Source organism: Lactuca serriola, chromosome 5 (assembly GCF_051521515.1).
Source record: "Lactuca serriola cultivar US96UC23 chromosome 5, Lser_US96UC23_V15, whole genome shotgun sequence".
Classification (NCBI taxonomy): Eukaryota; Viridiplantae; Streptophyta; class Magnoliopsida; order Asterales; family Asteraceae; genus Lactuca; species Lactuca serriola.
The window spans coordinates 355,926,379-355,938,460 of record NC_136412.1 but is presented as its reverse complement, the minus strand read 5'-3'; the positions used below and the strand labels follow the sequence as shown (position 1 = coordinate 355,938,460).

Sequence of the window (12,082 nt, the reverse complement as noted above, 5' to 3'; positions counted from 1 at the left end):
CTGTAAACCCACCAATAAAAATATAGGAAAAGTATAATCGAGACTTCGGTGGTACAAATAATGTAGAGCATAATGTACTTTCATCACCAAAATAGGTAAAATGTGATTTTTTTTACTATTGAAACGACTGAAAGCTCGACATTTTATAATTAACCTCTGAACATATTGCATGATACAAAAAAATGCACTTAATAAATACAACTTTGATCCTACACCTTCATGTTAAACAAGCTTGCAAAACTTTTTTATTTTGTTAATAAATGTATTCCTTTAAATGTATTTTCACCACCAAAATAGGTAAAATGTGATTGTTTTTACTATTGAAATGATTGAAAACATTCAACAATTTACCTCTGAACATATTGCAAGATACAGAAAAATGCACTTAACTTTGATCCCACATGGTCATGTTACATAAGCTTGCAAAACTTTGTTATTCTGTTAATAAATATAGGGAAATGGACTTAACAAGGTAATTAACTTTTCAGTTTGTTCACATCTGGGTAACTATCTTTTTTTTGTACACATCTAGGTAACGAACTTTTTGGAAGTGTTCACATATGACCATTATGACCGGCTGTAGCAGGTTATATCCGGTCATAACCAGTCATAATGGTCATATGTGAACATTTTCAAAAAGTTCGTTACCTAGATGTGTACAAAAAAAGATAGTTACCCAGATGTGAACAAACCGAAAAGGTAACAGTAAAATACACGAATGATCTCTGTAGTTTGGGTAATTTGTGTGTTTGGTCCATAACTTATTTTTTAAACTTAGATGATCCCTACTATTTATTTTTGTTGTGCATTTGGTCCCTGTCCTACCTCAAAAGACTATTGTGCCCTTTTTATTTTTTTTTTTCTTATTTATGTATTTATTTTTATATATTAAAAAAAATTAATAGACCTCATATATCTGCATCTCTTCACCTTAAATCTGAAACCACATTTGAGAAATTTAAATTGGGTTCCACAATAATCTTTTGAGGTAGCACAGGGACCAAATACACAACAAAAATAAATAGTAAGGATCATCTAAGTTAAAAAATAAGTTATGGACCAAACGCACAAATTACCCAAACTACAGGGACCATTCGCGTATTTTACTGTTACCTTTTCGGTTTGTTCACATCTGGGTAACTATCTTTTTTTGAACGCATCTAGGTAACGAACTTTTTAGAAGTGTTCACATATGACCATTATGACTGGTTATGACCAGATATAACCTGCTACAGCCGGTCATAATGGTCATATGTGAACACTTACAAAAAGTTTGTTACCTAAATGTGTACAAAAAAAAGATAGTTACCCAGATGTGAACAAACCGAAAAGTTAATTACCTTATTAAGTCCATTTCCCATAAATATATTCCTTTAAAGTTAAATTATTATATAAAATTGTTAATCAATTTTTATCTTTAGAAACTTTTTAGTTCAAGAAAATATATAGTTGTATTTGTTTTTTTTTATTGTTGCAAGTGATGTCTAAATAATCAAAAGCATAAAAGAACAAATATATAATAGAAATGGTTTTAGTCGAATTATTTATAGATGTTCACTTCCCTTGGATTTGATTTTATATAGTCATGTTAAACAAATTTAAAAGCTTTTTTTTTCTATGAATAAAGTCTTGGTTTCACATTTAAAATAGTTATATAATTTATTAATTATTTTTTTTATCATTGAAAACTCTTCAAAATATTAAAATTCAGGTAAATATATGATTAAACATTTTGTTATTTTATTATAACGCGTTAAGATTTAAAAATGTTGCGAACTGATTTCGAGGATTTTCTGGTAGAATTACAGTTAATTATCACATAAAAATGCACTTCTTAGGGTGCACTTTTGATTCTTAAAATAAATATCTAAAAAAATAAGTGTAGAGAAATCTTAAAATACATGTTAAAAACAAAAATATAAATCTTTGTAATTTTTTTTAAAGAATACTAGTTTTGTTAAAACGAATTGTTAAAAAAAGATGTAGAGTGTATTTCTATAAAATATAAAAAATAAAAACAAAAAAAGCTTAAAAAATACATAAAACAGAAATAAAAAATATTTATAAAAAATTAATTTTGAAAAAAATAATTTCATATAAAAAGCTTTAAAAACATAATTTTTCTAAAAGAAATATAAGTTTTTAAAAATATATAAACTATGACCAAATTTATAATAATTTTTTTAAAAAAAAAAGTAAGAGATCAATTTCGTAATAAAAGATAAAAAGCTAGATTAAAATAAAACGGGAAAAATCAAAAGTAAAAGGAGTTTTCGAGTCAGTTAGTATCGTAATTTAAAAATGTATTAATTTTGGAAATGTCTGGTTTTATAAAAGAACCGTTGAAGTGGGAAGTTGAAGGGTTCGGTTGGGTCGGTGTATTGGCGCTTGATATAACCTTTTTCTTCTTTTGCTATTCATTCATCCCCCTCGCTGCTCTCCAAACACCGCCGGAGACTCATACTGCTCTCTATATATATCCGCTCCCCTGAGACCCAAGAACCATCATCCTTCACCGGACACTCACAACCATGTCGAGGGGACCATCGTTCACACCACCTTCTTCTCTTCTTCTTGTAGCGACACCACCGTTTCCTCCTTTCTTCTTTCATTAATTCATTCCCCGGCGTTCAAGAACCCTATGCGTTTCACTCTTCGTCTCTTAGGTAAGGTAACGTTCTTGATTTTTTTTCTTTGTGTGTAACTGATTTTGTTTTTGTTTGTGTTAGTTATTTTCAATTAGGCCAAGATTTTTCAGTGGTGTCTTCCTTACTGGATTCATCGGGCTATTGGGTTGTACCTTTATGCTTTATAGTTGTATAACGTCTTACTGGATTCATCGGGCTATTGGGTTGTACCTTTATGCTTTATAGTTGTATAACGTCTGGTTGCGATCTTTCCCTCTGATTTCCAGGTAGTGTCTTTGTTTGTTTAATTGGTTGTATTTTTTTTCAATAATGACGTGACGTGCTTTAGGCCCAGTGCATGGGAAACTTTTATATCATGAAGCTGTTTTTTTCTAAGCATACTTCATCATTGCTAAAAGTATCAACGACTATACCCAAGGATCTACTAGAACTATACCAAAGGTAAATTAATGACATTATTTTATCTTAATTGTAACCTTAATTAACACTACGACCTCTCTGAGTTTCTTTCTTTTTCTCCTCCATTTTATTTGTCTTGTTGGTTTTTTGAATTAGGTAACCTAATCCAAAGCATCCATCAAACAAATGTGATTCGTCAACAAGTGGTGATGTCGGTAAAAATTTAAATAGTTTTGAAACCCAAAATAGTAATGTTTAGTTGTAGATTGTTCTTTTTGTGCACTTTAGGTGTTTGATGAAATGTCTTGGTAAAGTTAAAAAGTTGTTTTGCTTTGTTTTTAGGGTTAAAGTGTTCATGGATTAAATTTTGTAGAGAGAAGTAAATAATCACAAGCCAAATTAAAATATGAAACAACTTACTGAGTGAGGTATTAGAGATTCAACTAGGAAAAGATAATTTATTGTTTGTATTTTTAACTCAATTAGGATGAACTTGGCGAACCAACTACTGTATAATTTGCATATTTGAAAGTTCTTTGTTATGTCAAAAGAGTGTATCCTGATTTTTTTTTTTTTTTTTTTTTTTTTTTTTTTTTTGTATATGTGTGATGTTCTCTCTGTTTCTGAATATCATTGTGTGATATGTAGATGATAAGAAAAAGATTAAGCTGTGTTTGAATCAAAAAGTTGGATCACATGAGTTAAAATAAACCCAAAAGCATGTTTACAGCTCCTTCTAGTCCACCATCAAACCAGTAGAAGAGTAGTAAGGGACTCTGTCCTCCACTCCTACTGCAATTCATTTAAAAAACTATGTCTTTATTGTTTAATTTTTTAATTGAAGTTGTTTTTTTTATTATTATAAAGAAGAAGCAGATGCATAGTTTGTGTAGGCAAGAAACTACTTAATCCTACAGGCTCGACTACAAAAGTTCAAACTGCATCAGATGTTGGACAACCGAATGTTGAGGTATAAAGTTATTTGCTTAGATGTTCACAACATTCATCCCATGTTGCAATGCTTTCCTATTTAGTAACTTGTTTATTTGAGAATTTTGTGAAAAAAACTTAAACTTTTTTTTGTAAAAACCTCTTCATTCAGCTGTGATGTGTGAACAAGAAAGCATCTTATTGTTGTTACCTTTTAGCTAAAATAGTTTTATTGTAAGAAAGTATGGATATCATCTCATTCTATCTTGTGATCTGTACAAGAAATGGCATTGGTCCATAAGTGTAGCTAATTGTTTTTCAATTGTGGTCCTTATTTGAGGTTTGTAAAAACTTTGAACGAAATTAGATTAGTAGGAGAAGATTGTCAAATCAATGTACATGAATAGTTGATACTTTTTACACATGAGGTTAATTTTGGGGGTTATGTTTTGAAGGATTTTATATTGATTTGTTCAATCATCAAATTGAGAGACATTTTTTTTATCAACTCTAGATTTTCATTTTCATATACACATTATTAATGTAAACCTATCTCCTCTTCTTTTGCTCTACATTTCATCGCCTTAGTTACTAATTCAGGAAAGTGGAATGTTTGTACCTTACTGTGTAAGCATCTACTGTCTACATTATATATACTTTCTTCACTAAAACTGTAAATATTTGGTAAAAAACATCAATAGCTTGCTTCCACTATAGGTATATGCATCCAAAACCTTCAGAGATGGAGCTATTAGAGAGTATGTTAAGGCGGATTCGGATTGGGTACAAAGAAATTTATCTGAATTTTGTATAGATACAAATGGAAGCCACATCTCATTGGTTATGTATGTCACTTGTATACTAATTTCTCCCTTTCTACACACAATGTCTTGTAATTTTCTCCCTTTAATACTTTTAAATGGTTAAAATATTGATTAGCTGCTAATTACAGTTGCTGAGCTTTTTGCTAATCTATCTTTATAGGGTAATATTACATGCTTGGTCCCTGAGTGTAGCTGATTTTTTTCATTTTTGGTCATTTTTTGAGGTTTGTAACGTTTTTTTAATCTTGTTCAAAGTAAAATGGCATGAGTAGTTGATATGTTTCATACAAGAATGAAGTTAGTTTAAAAGGAGAAGATTATAAGACATGAGTAGTTGATACATGGGGTTAATTTTGGGGATTATGTTTTGAAGGATACTCATGAAGGTTAGCTCTACTTTTGATCACCATAGTTACTAATCATTATTATACTGTCAAAGTTTTAAATCGTCTTCTTTTTTTTTTTTTTTTTAATTTAATTCTTAGAAACATCCATATATTAAATTGTCTTTCTTTACGCTTCAAATGTATTAAACTGTTTTAAATGGTCATGAAATTAGAGTATGTATGTTTGATGTTTATATAATTATTGTTGAATCGGAATCCTTTCCATTTTCTGTTATCCATACACATGATGGATTTTATCTCCTTTGACAAATTCCATTCATTACTCTGCAACAAGAAAAGGTTTTAGAAACTAAATAAAGAAGTTATGATAGAGAAATGTAAAAAAAGAGGCCCCTGAGAATCAAAGTGTATGCTTTTACCCTTAACACTATAAAGCCCCTCATGTTTTTTTATTAGTTTTGTTATTGTTATTGTTAAAAGGTACACCTTTAGTTCCATTGAATCTCAAAGAAGGTTGTTGGGTTATTTGCCTTTATGGAAACGATATGCAGGTGTACAGGTATCTATAGTTATGAGTCTATGACCCTATTTGTGTATTTCCAGAAATACCCCTCAGTTCCTAAAACTTGTGTTTATTAATTATCTTCAGGAAAGATGAAGTTGTATTGCATTTAGCCCCAAAAGAATGTTTAGAGCTTGTTGTAGTCCATCATCAAACCAGTAGAAGGGACTCTCTCCCTCCCTCCTGCTGTAATTCATTTAGAAAACTCCTTTTCTTTATTATTTAATTTTTTGAATTGAAATCGGTCTATTGAATATAAGATTTACAAAGAAACTAATTATACACTTCAATCCTACAAGCCACTACATAACTTCAAATTGCATGAGATGTTCGACAACCAACTGTTAAGGTATAGATTAATAATCTGTAAGTTTTTTTTTACCTAATTATATTGTTGTAAGAGTTTAAATTTTATCATTTTAAAATTATTTATTTATTTGCCCCTACAGCCAGATTTTGTCTCAACATGGTTCTTTTATTTTCTAACCATCACCCTTTTCTTCTACCAAAACCAGATTATGTTTTTTGCTACAATATTGATGAGAAACATAAATCAGGATGGATTTGAAGGAATTGATTAAAATCTTAACACTATCAAATCCTTTATTTATTCTTCCTTCTATCTTGACTGACTTAAGCTATTTTCCTGTTTTACCCTTTATTGGGTCTTCTAGACAAAACATATTGGACTCTTTCTTTAATGGTATTTGGGTCAATCAATCAATTCTCAATTAGTATCGTTACTCCTGCCATAAAAAAAGTTTTGTCCTCAAGACTTGAAACAAGAATGACTAGATGCATCTTGAAGAAGGAAGAAAATTCCAACTTGTGCTTTTTTTTTTCAACTATACCAAAATTAAATATTTTCTTATCTTAAATGGAACTTATTCCTTTTCCTACAAATGTTGTTGGTGGAAGTCTTCTTGAAATTATGTTCTTTCCCTAAAGTGTGTAAAAAACTCTAAGGTCTCAAATTGGTTAAAATGCCAATTGTTTCACTATTATTTTGTTCTGATACTGCCCAATCCATGCTTATTTCAGTTATATATATATATATATATATATATATATATATATATATATATATATATATACACACACACACACACACACATTATGATAATATTGTACTTAAAAAGAGAAGCTTGTTTAATGCTGCATTGATGCTCAATTAGGTGTGTGATTATTGCAGTCTGAGAGAAAAAGAGAAGCTTGTTTAGTGTTGTACTTTCAACCTTTTCTTATCAAGAAAATGTATGTCAAAAAATCTTCTCTCTCTCTCTCTCTGTAGTTAGTTTTTATAGTTTGTTCATTATAGCATCGTGCTTCCATTTCATTCTATGACAACAATGTAATTTCAACTTTTTACGTATAAGGGCATTATAGTAATAAAATTCTATGCAAATTTTTTCAAGTTTAATGCTATAATAGGATGCTGTTATACACAAATCAGTAAAAGTAGATTGATGTTTCTTGCATTTAAACCAATATTGATGTATGCTGTTCCTCTTATTTTAGAAGTAAAGTGTGTGGATGTTCCTTTGAAGAAGAAGAAGATGGTTTTTTTACGAGGGTACTATCTTTCACACCACCTTCTTATCTTCTTCTTCTAGCAACACCACCGTTTCCTCCTTTCTTCTTTTTTCATTAATTCATTCCCGGGCGTTCAAGAATCCTCTGCGTTTCACTCTTCGTCTCTTAGGTAAGGTAACGTTCTTGATTTTTTACTTTTTTTGTGTGTGTAATTGATTTTGTTTTTGTTTTTGTTAGTTATTTTCAACTAGGCCAAGATTTTTCAGGTCTGTCTTCATTACTGGATTCATCGGGATATTGGGTTGTACCTTTATGCTTTGTAGTTGTATGACGTCTAGTTGCGATGTCAGCTTGGTTCACCGTCATCATCGATCAAGAAAAAGAGTACAGATCTTTCCCCCCTGATTTCCAGGTAGTGTCTTTGTTTGCTTAATTGGTAGTATTTGTTCAATAATAACGTGACGTGTTTTAGGCCAAGTGCATGGTAAACTTTTTATGTCATGAAACTGTTTTTTCTTCTTCTTCTAAGCATGCGTCATCATTGCTAAAAGGATCAACGACTATACCCAAGGATCTACTAGAACTATACCAAAGGTAAATTAATGACATTATTTTATCTTTATTGTAACCTTAATTAACACTACGACCTCTTTGAGCTTCTTTCTTATTCTCCTCCATTTTTTTTTGGTCTTGTTGGTTTTTTGAATTAGGTAACCTCATCCCTCAAACAAATATGATTGGTCAACAAGTGGTGATGTCAGTAAAATTTAAATAGTTTTGAAACCCAAAAAAGTAATGTTTAGTTGTAGATTGTTCTTTCTGTGCACTTTAGGTGTTTGATGAAATGTCTTGGTTAAGTTAAAAAGTTGTTTTGCTTTGTTTTTTCGGGTGATGGATTAAATTATGCAGAGAGAAGTAAATAATCACTAGCCAAATTAAAATATCAAACAACTTATTGAGTGGGCTATTAGAGATTCAACTAGGAAAAGATAATTTATTGTTTATATTTTTAACTTAATTAGGAATAGAAGTGTCTTTTGGTTCTATCTAAAAGCTGCATGGAAAGTTGTGCATTTCTGTTTAACTAAGTGAGGATGAACTTGGCGAACCAACTACTGAATAATTTGCATATTTGAAACAGTTTATGAGATTCCAAGATTTATGGACACAAACCAAGTTGTTTGTTATGAGATTCCAAGATTTTTGAATGTCATTGTGTGATATGTAGATGATAAGAAAAAGATCAAGCTGTGTTTAAATCAAAAAATTGGATCACATGAGTTAAACTAAACCCAAAAGCATGTTTGTTGTTTAATTTTTTAATGGAAGTTTTTTTGATTATAAAGAAGAGATAGATGCTTAGTTTTTTAACGGAAGTTGTTTAATGTCATATTTACTTTTTTCTTTCAATGTTTATAAGATTAGAGTAAGTATGTTTGATGCTTATGTAATTAGTGCTTAATATCACAAACAACATTTTTATTGTTTTATAAGAAAATCAGTAAAGGATTCCAATTCCTTTGACAAATTCTATTCTTTTCAAAAATATTATGTGAATCGCATGTTCCGTTACATTACTATGAGGTTAATTGCTATTCTTTTTTGTAGCTCCTTTGACAAATTCCATTCATTACTCTGCAACAAGAAAAGATTTTAAAAACCAAATAAAAAACTTTTGGTGGAGAAAAAGAAAGGAAAATGCTTCCATTGATTCAAAAGTGTTAACATGTACTTTTTAATAAAAAACTTGATGCTTTTTATGTGTCTTATTTAATTTTTTTCTGCTCAAAGAGGTACACTTTTTATTTCCATTGAATGTCAAAATACATTGCTTTATCCACTAATTACAAGCTGACAAAGCCTGGAACCGATATGTAGGTGTACAGAAATACCCTTCTGTTCCTAAAACCTATTCTTTTTTATTTAGGTCCCCCCTCTCTCTCTCTCTGTAGTTAGCTTTTATAGTTTGTTCATTATAGCATCGTACTTCCATTTCATTTTGTGACAACATTGTAATTTCAACTTTTTTACTTATAAGGGCATTACATTATGAAAATTCTATACAAATTTTTTGAAGTACAATGCTATAATAGGATGCTGTAATACACAAATCAATAAAAGTAGATTGATATTTCTTGCATTTAAATCAATATTGATGTATGCTATTCCTCTTGTTTTAGAAGTAAAGCGTGTGGATGTTCCTGAGATGAAGTATATACATACATCCGATGATGAAAACAAATTTCTATTTTATATCCCAACCAAAAAGGTGGAAGGTGGGATGGGAACCGACTCTTGATCTTTCTGTCTGAGTAAATGTCACACCCCCAAACCAAGGATGGCGGAAACGTCCAGGGGTGGAGGACTTCATGTACAGTATCACAACAATATGTATAATAGTGCTCAAAGTAAATACAACCATCATAAATATAATTGAAAAAGTTACACCAAAGTATATGTTTACATGTTTCAAAATCAATTACATTATGATGACAAAAATAAATTGTTGACGGTTTAACGTCCCATCCTCAAAGCGCTGAAGTTTTCCTGTTTCACTGATTTCCTGAGAATACAAGTAGTTTTGAAAAGTGTCAACAATTAAGTTGGTGAGTTCATAAGAGTTTTGTTTGGAGTAGAAACCGTTTTCCTTTTTAAAAGCGATAGGATATGAATCCAGAAAATCCAATATTTTCTTAGTTAGGTGTAAACAAAATATTCCTATATGATGTGTTGATGAACCCTAGATTGACCCGTAGATTTCCTCTATAATCATCCAGCGTATATAAGTTATAGAAGATTTAAGTTAGATAAAACGTCGAATGTAATGGGTCCGCCCTAGGTCCACAACCAAACGAGGAACAGGAGATGAGGCGGGCACCACCAATTCTAAGCCAATCCAGACTAAATTCTTGTATGACTCAAGCATATACGCTCAATGATTATAGTTGAAGTCTAACAATGCGAACCTTTAATGTGAATATAACCTATACATACCAGAGTTCACCGGGGAGTAATAGAGATTAGTGAACCTGAGCTATGCATATGATAGCTTATCAGAAGTGATGGTGAATATAACCTATATGATGTGTTAATGTATCCTAGATTGACCCGTAGATTTCCCCTATGATTGTCCAGCGTATATAAGTTATATAAGATTTAGGTTAGATAAAACGTCGAATATAATGGGTCCGCCCTAGGTCCACAACCAAACAAGGAACAGGAGATGAGGCGGGCACCACCAATTCTAAGCCAATCCAGACTAAATTCTTGTATGACTCAAGCATATACGCTCAACGATTATAGTTGAAGTCTAACAATGTGAACCTTTAATGTGAATATAACCTATACATATCATAGTTCACCGGGGAGTAATAGAGATTAGTGAACCTGAACTATGCATATGAATAGCTTATCGAAAGTGATGTGATGGTGAATATAACCTATACATATCAAAAGTGATGGTGAATGTGAATATAACCTATACATATCATAGTTCACCGGGGAGTAATAGAGATTAGTGAACCTGAACTATGCATATGAATAGCTTATCGAAAGTGATGTGATGGTGAATATAACCTATACATATCAAAAGTGATGGTGAATGTGAATATAACCTATACATATCATAGTTCACCGGGGAGTAATAGAGATTAGTGAACCTGAACTATGCATATGAATAGCTTATCGAAAGTGATGTGATGGTGAATATAACCTATACATATCAAAAGTGATGGTGAATGTGAATATAACCTATACATATCATAGTTCACCGGGGAGTAATAGAGATTAGTGAACCTGAACTATGCATATGAATAGCTTATCGAAAGTGATGTGATGGTGAATATAACCTATACATATCAAAAGTGATGGTGAATGTGAATATAACCTATACATATCATAGTTCACCGGGGAGTAATAGAGATTAGTGAACCTGAACTATGCATATGAATAGCTTATCGAAAGTGATGGTGAATTCCTTTCTTGTAATTAAGTTCCTAGGGTAGATGAAACATAAACTATACCTATTATAGTTTATTACTTTGTTTGTAATATGTATTTACCATAACTATACCGATTATAACTAACGCGTTCGTTTGTGGGGGTATAATGGCTTAACTATACTTATTATAGATTATCTTAATCGACCATAGCGGCAATAACTCTTTGGTAAGTGCAAGACCTTTAATATTGTGTTTGTTATATAGATAACCCTAAACTATACCTATTATAGTTTATCGATTGATTTCGTGGGAAATGAGCATAGGCCTTACTTGTCATAATTTATCAATGTTTATATTTTAATGGATATAGCCTCGTAATATCGTATATATATATATATATATATATATATATATATATATATATATATATATATATATATATATATATTTGTCATACTTGTGAAGGTGTAAATCCATTTGTTTTCTGATGTATGTCTATGTAAGAATACAAAATTTGTCATATATTGCAACTACACATAATCACATAACGATGTATACCTTGCTCAACATGTTACAAGGTGAAATGAAATTTATTGTGTTTTTCTGTTAATAACATTTTCTGTAACTGTTATTGGAAAAATTGTAGAAAAATCATAAAATGTCCAAATCAGGTTCTGTAACTTCTGAGAGTTTGGAAAATGAGTCTAGTTTGCTCATAATTTTTATTATAATTTTTAATGACCTCTAACATGGGTGAAAAAGTCCATAATCACAGACTGGTCCGGATTGATGTTTGAAATGATAGACAGTTTTGTAAAAATCACCATAAATTGTAGAAAAATCGTATGGAGATGTGCAAGTAGTAATTTTAAAGCTAAGAAGTGGAACTACATGCACC

At 30.7% G+C, this 12,082-nt stretch overlaps 1 long non-coding RNA gene across 4 annotated transcripts; it reads left to right on the top strand.

Annotated features, from left to right (window-relative positions):
* The first annotated feature begins 2,272 nt into the window (after positions 1-2,272).
* On the top strand, positions 2,273-5,226 carry LOC145052178 (uncharacterized). Of its 4 annotated transcripts, none has more exons than XR_013684001.1 (4): positions 2,273-2,666; positions 2,730-3,089; positions 3,204-4,017; positions 4,695-5,226. It is a non-coding gene; the product is annotated as an uncharacterized LOC145052178 (long non-coding RNA). The 4 variants fall into 4 exon arrangements; XR_013684002.1 differs by having other exon boundaries at positions 2,273-3,089; positions 3,204-3,262; positions 3,696-4,017; XR_013684000.1 differs by having other exon boundaries at positions 2,273-3,089; positions 3,204-3,813; positions 3,915-4,017.
* Positions 5,227-12,082: the final 6,856 nt, after the last annotated feature.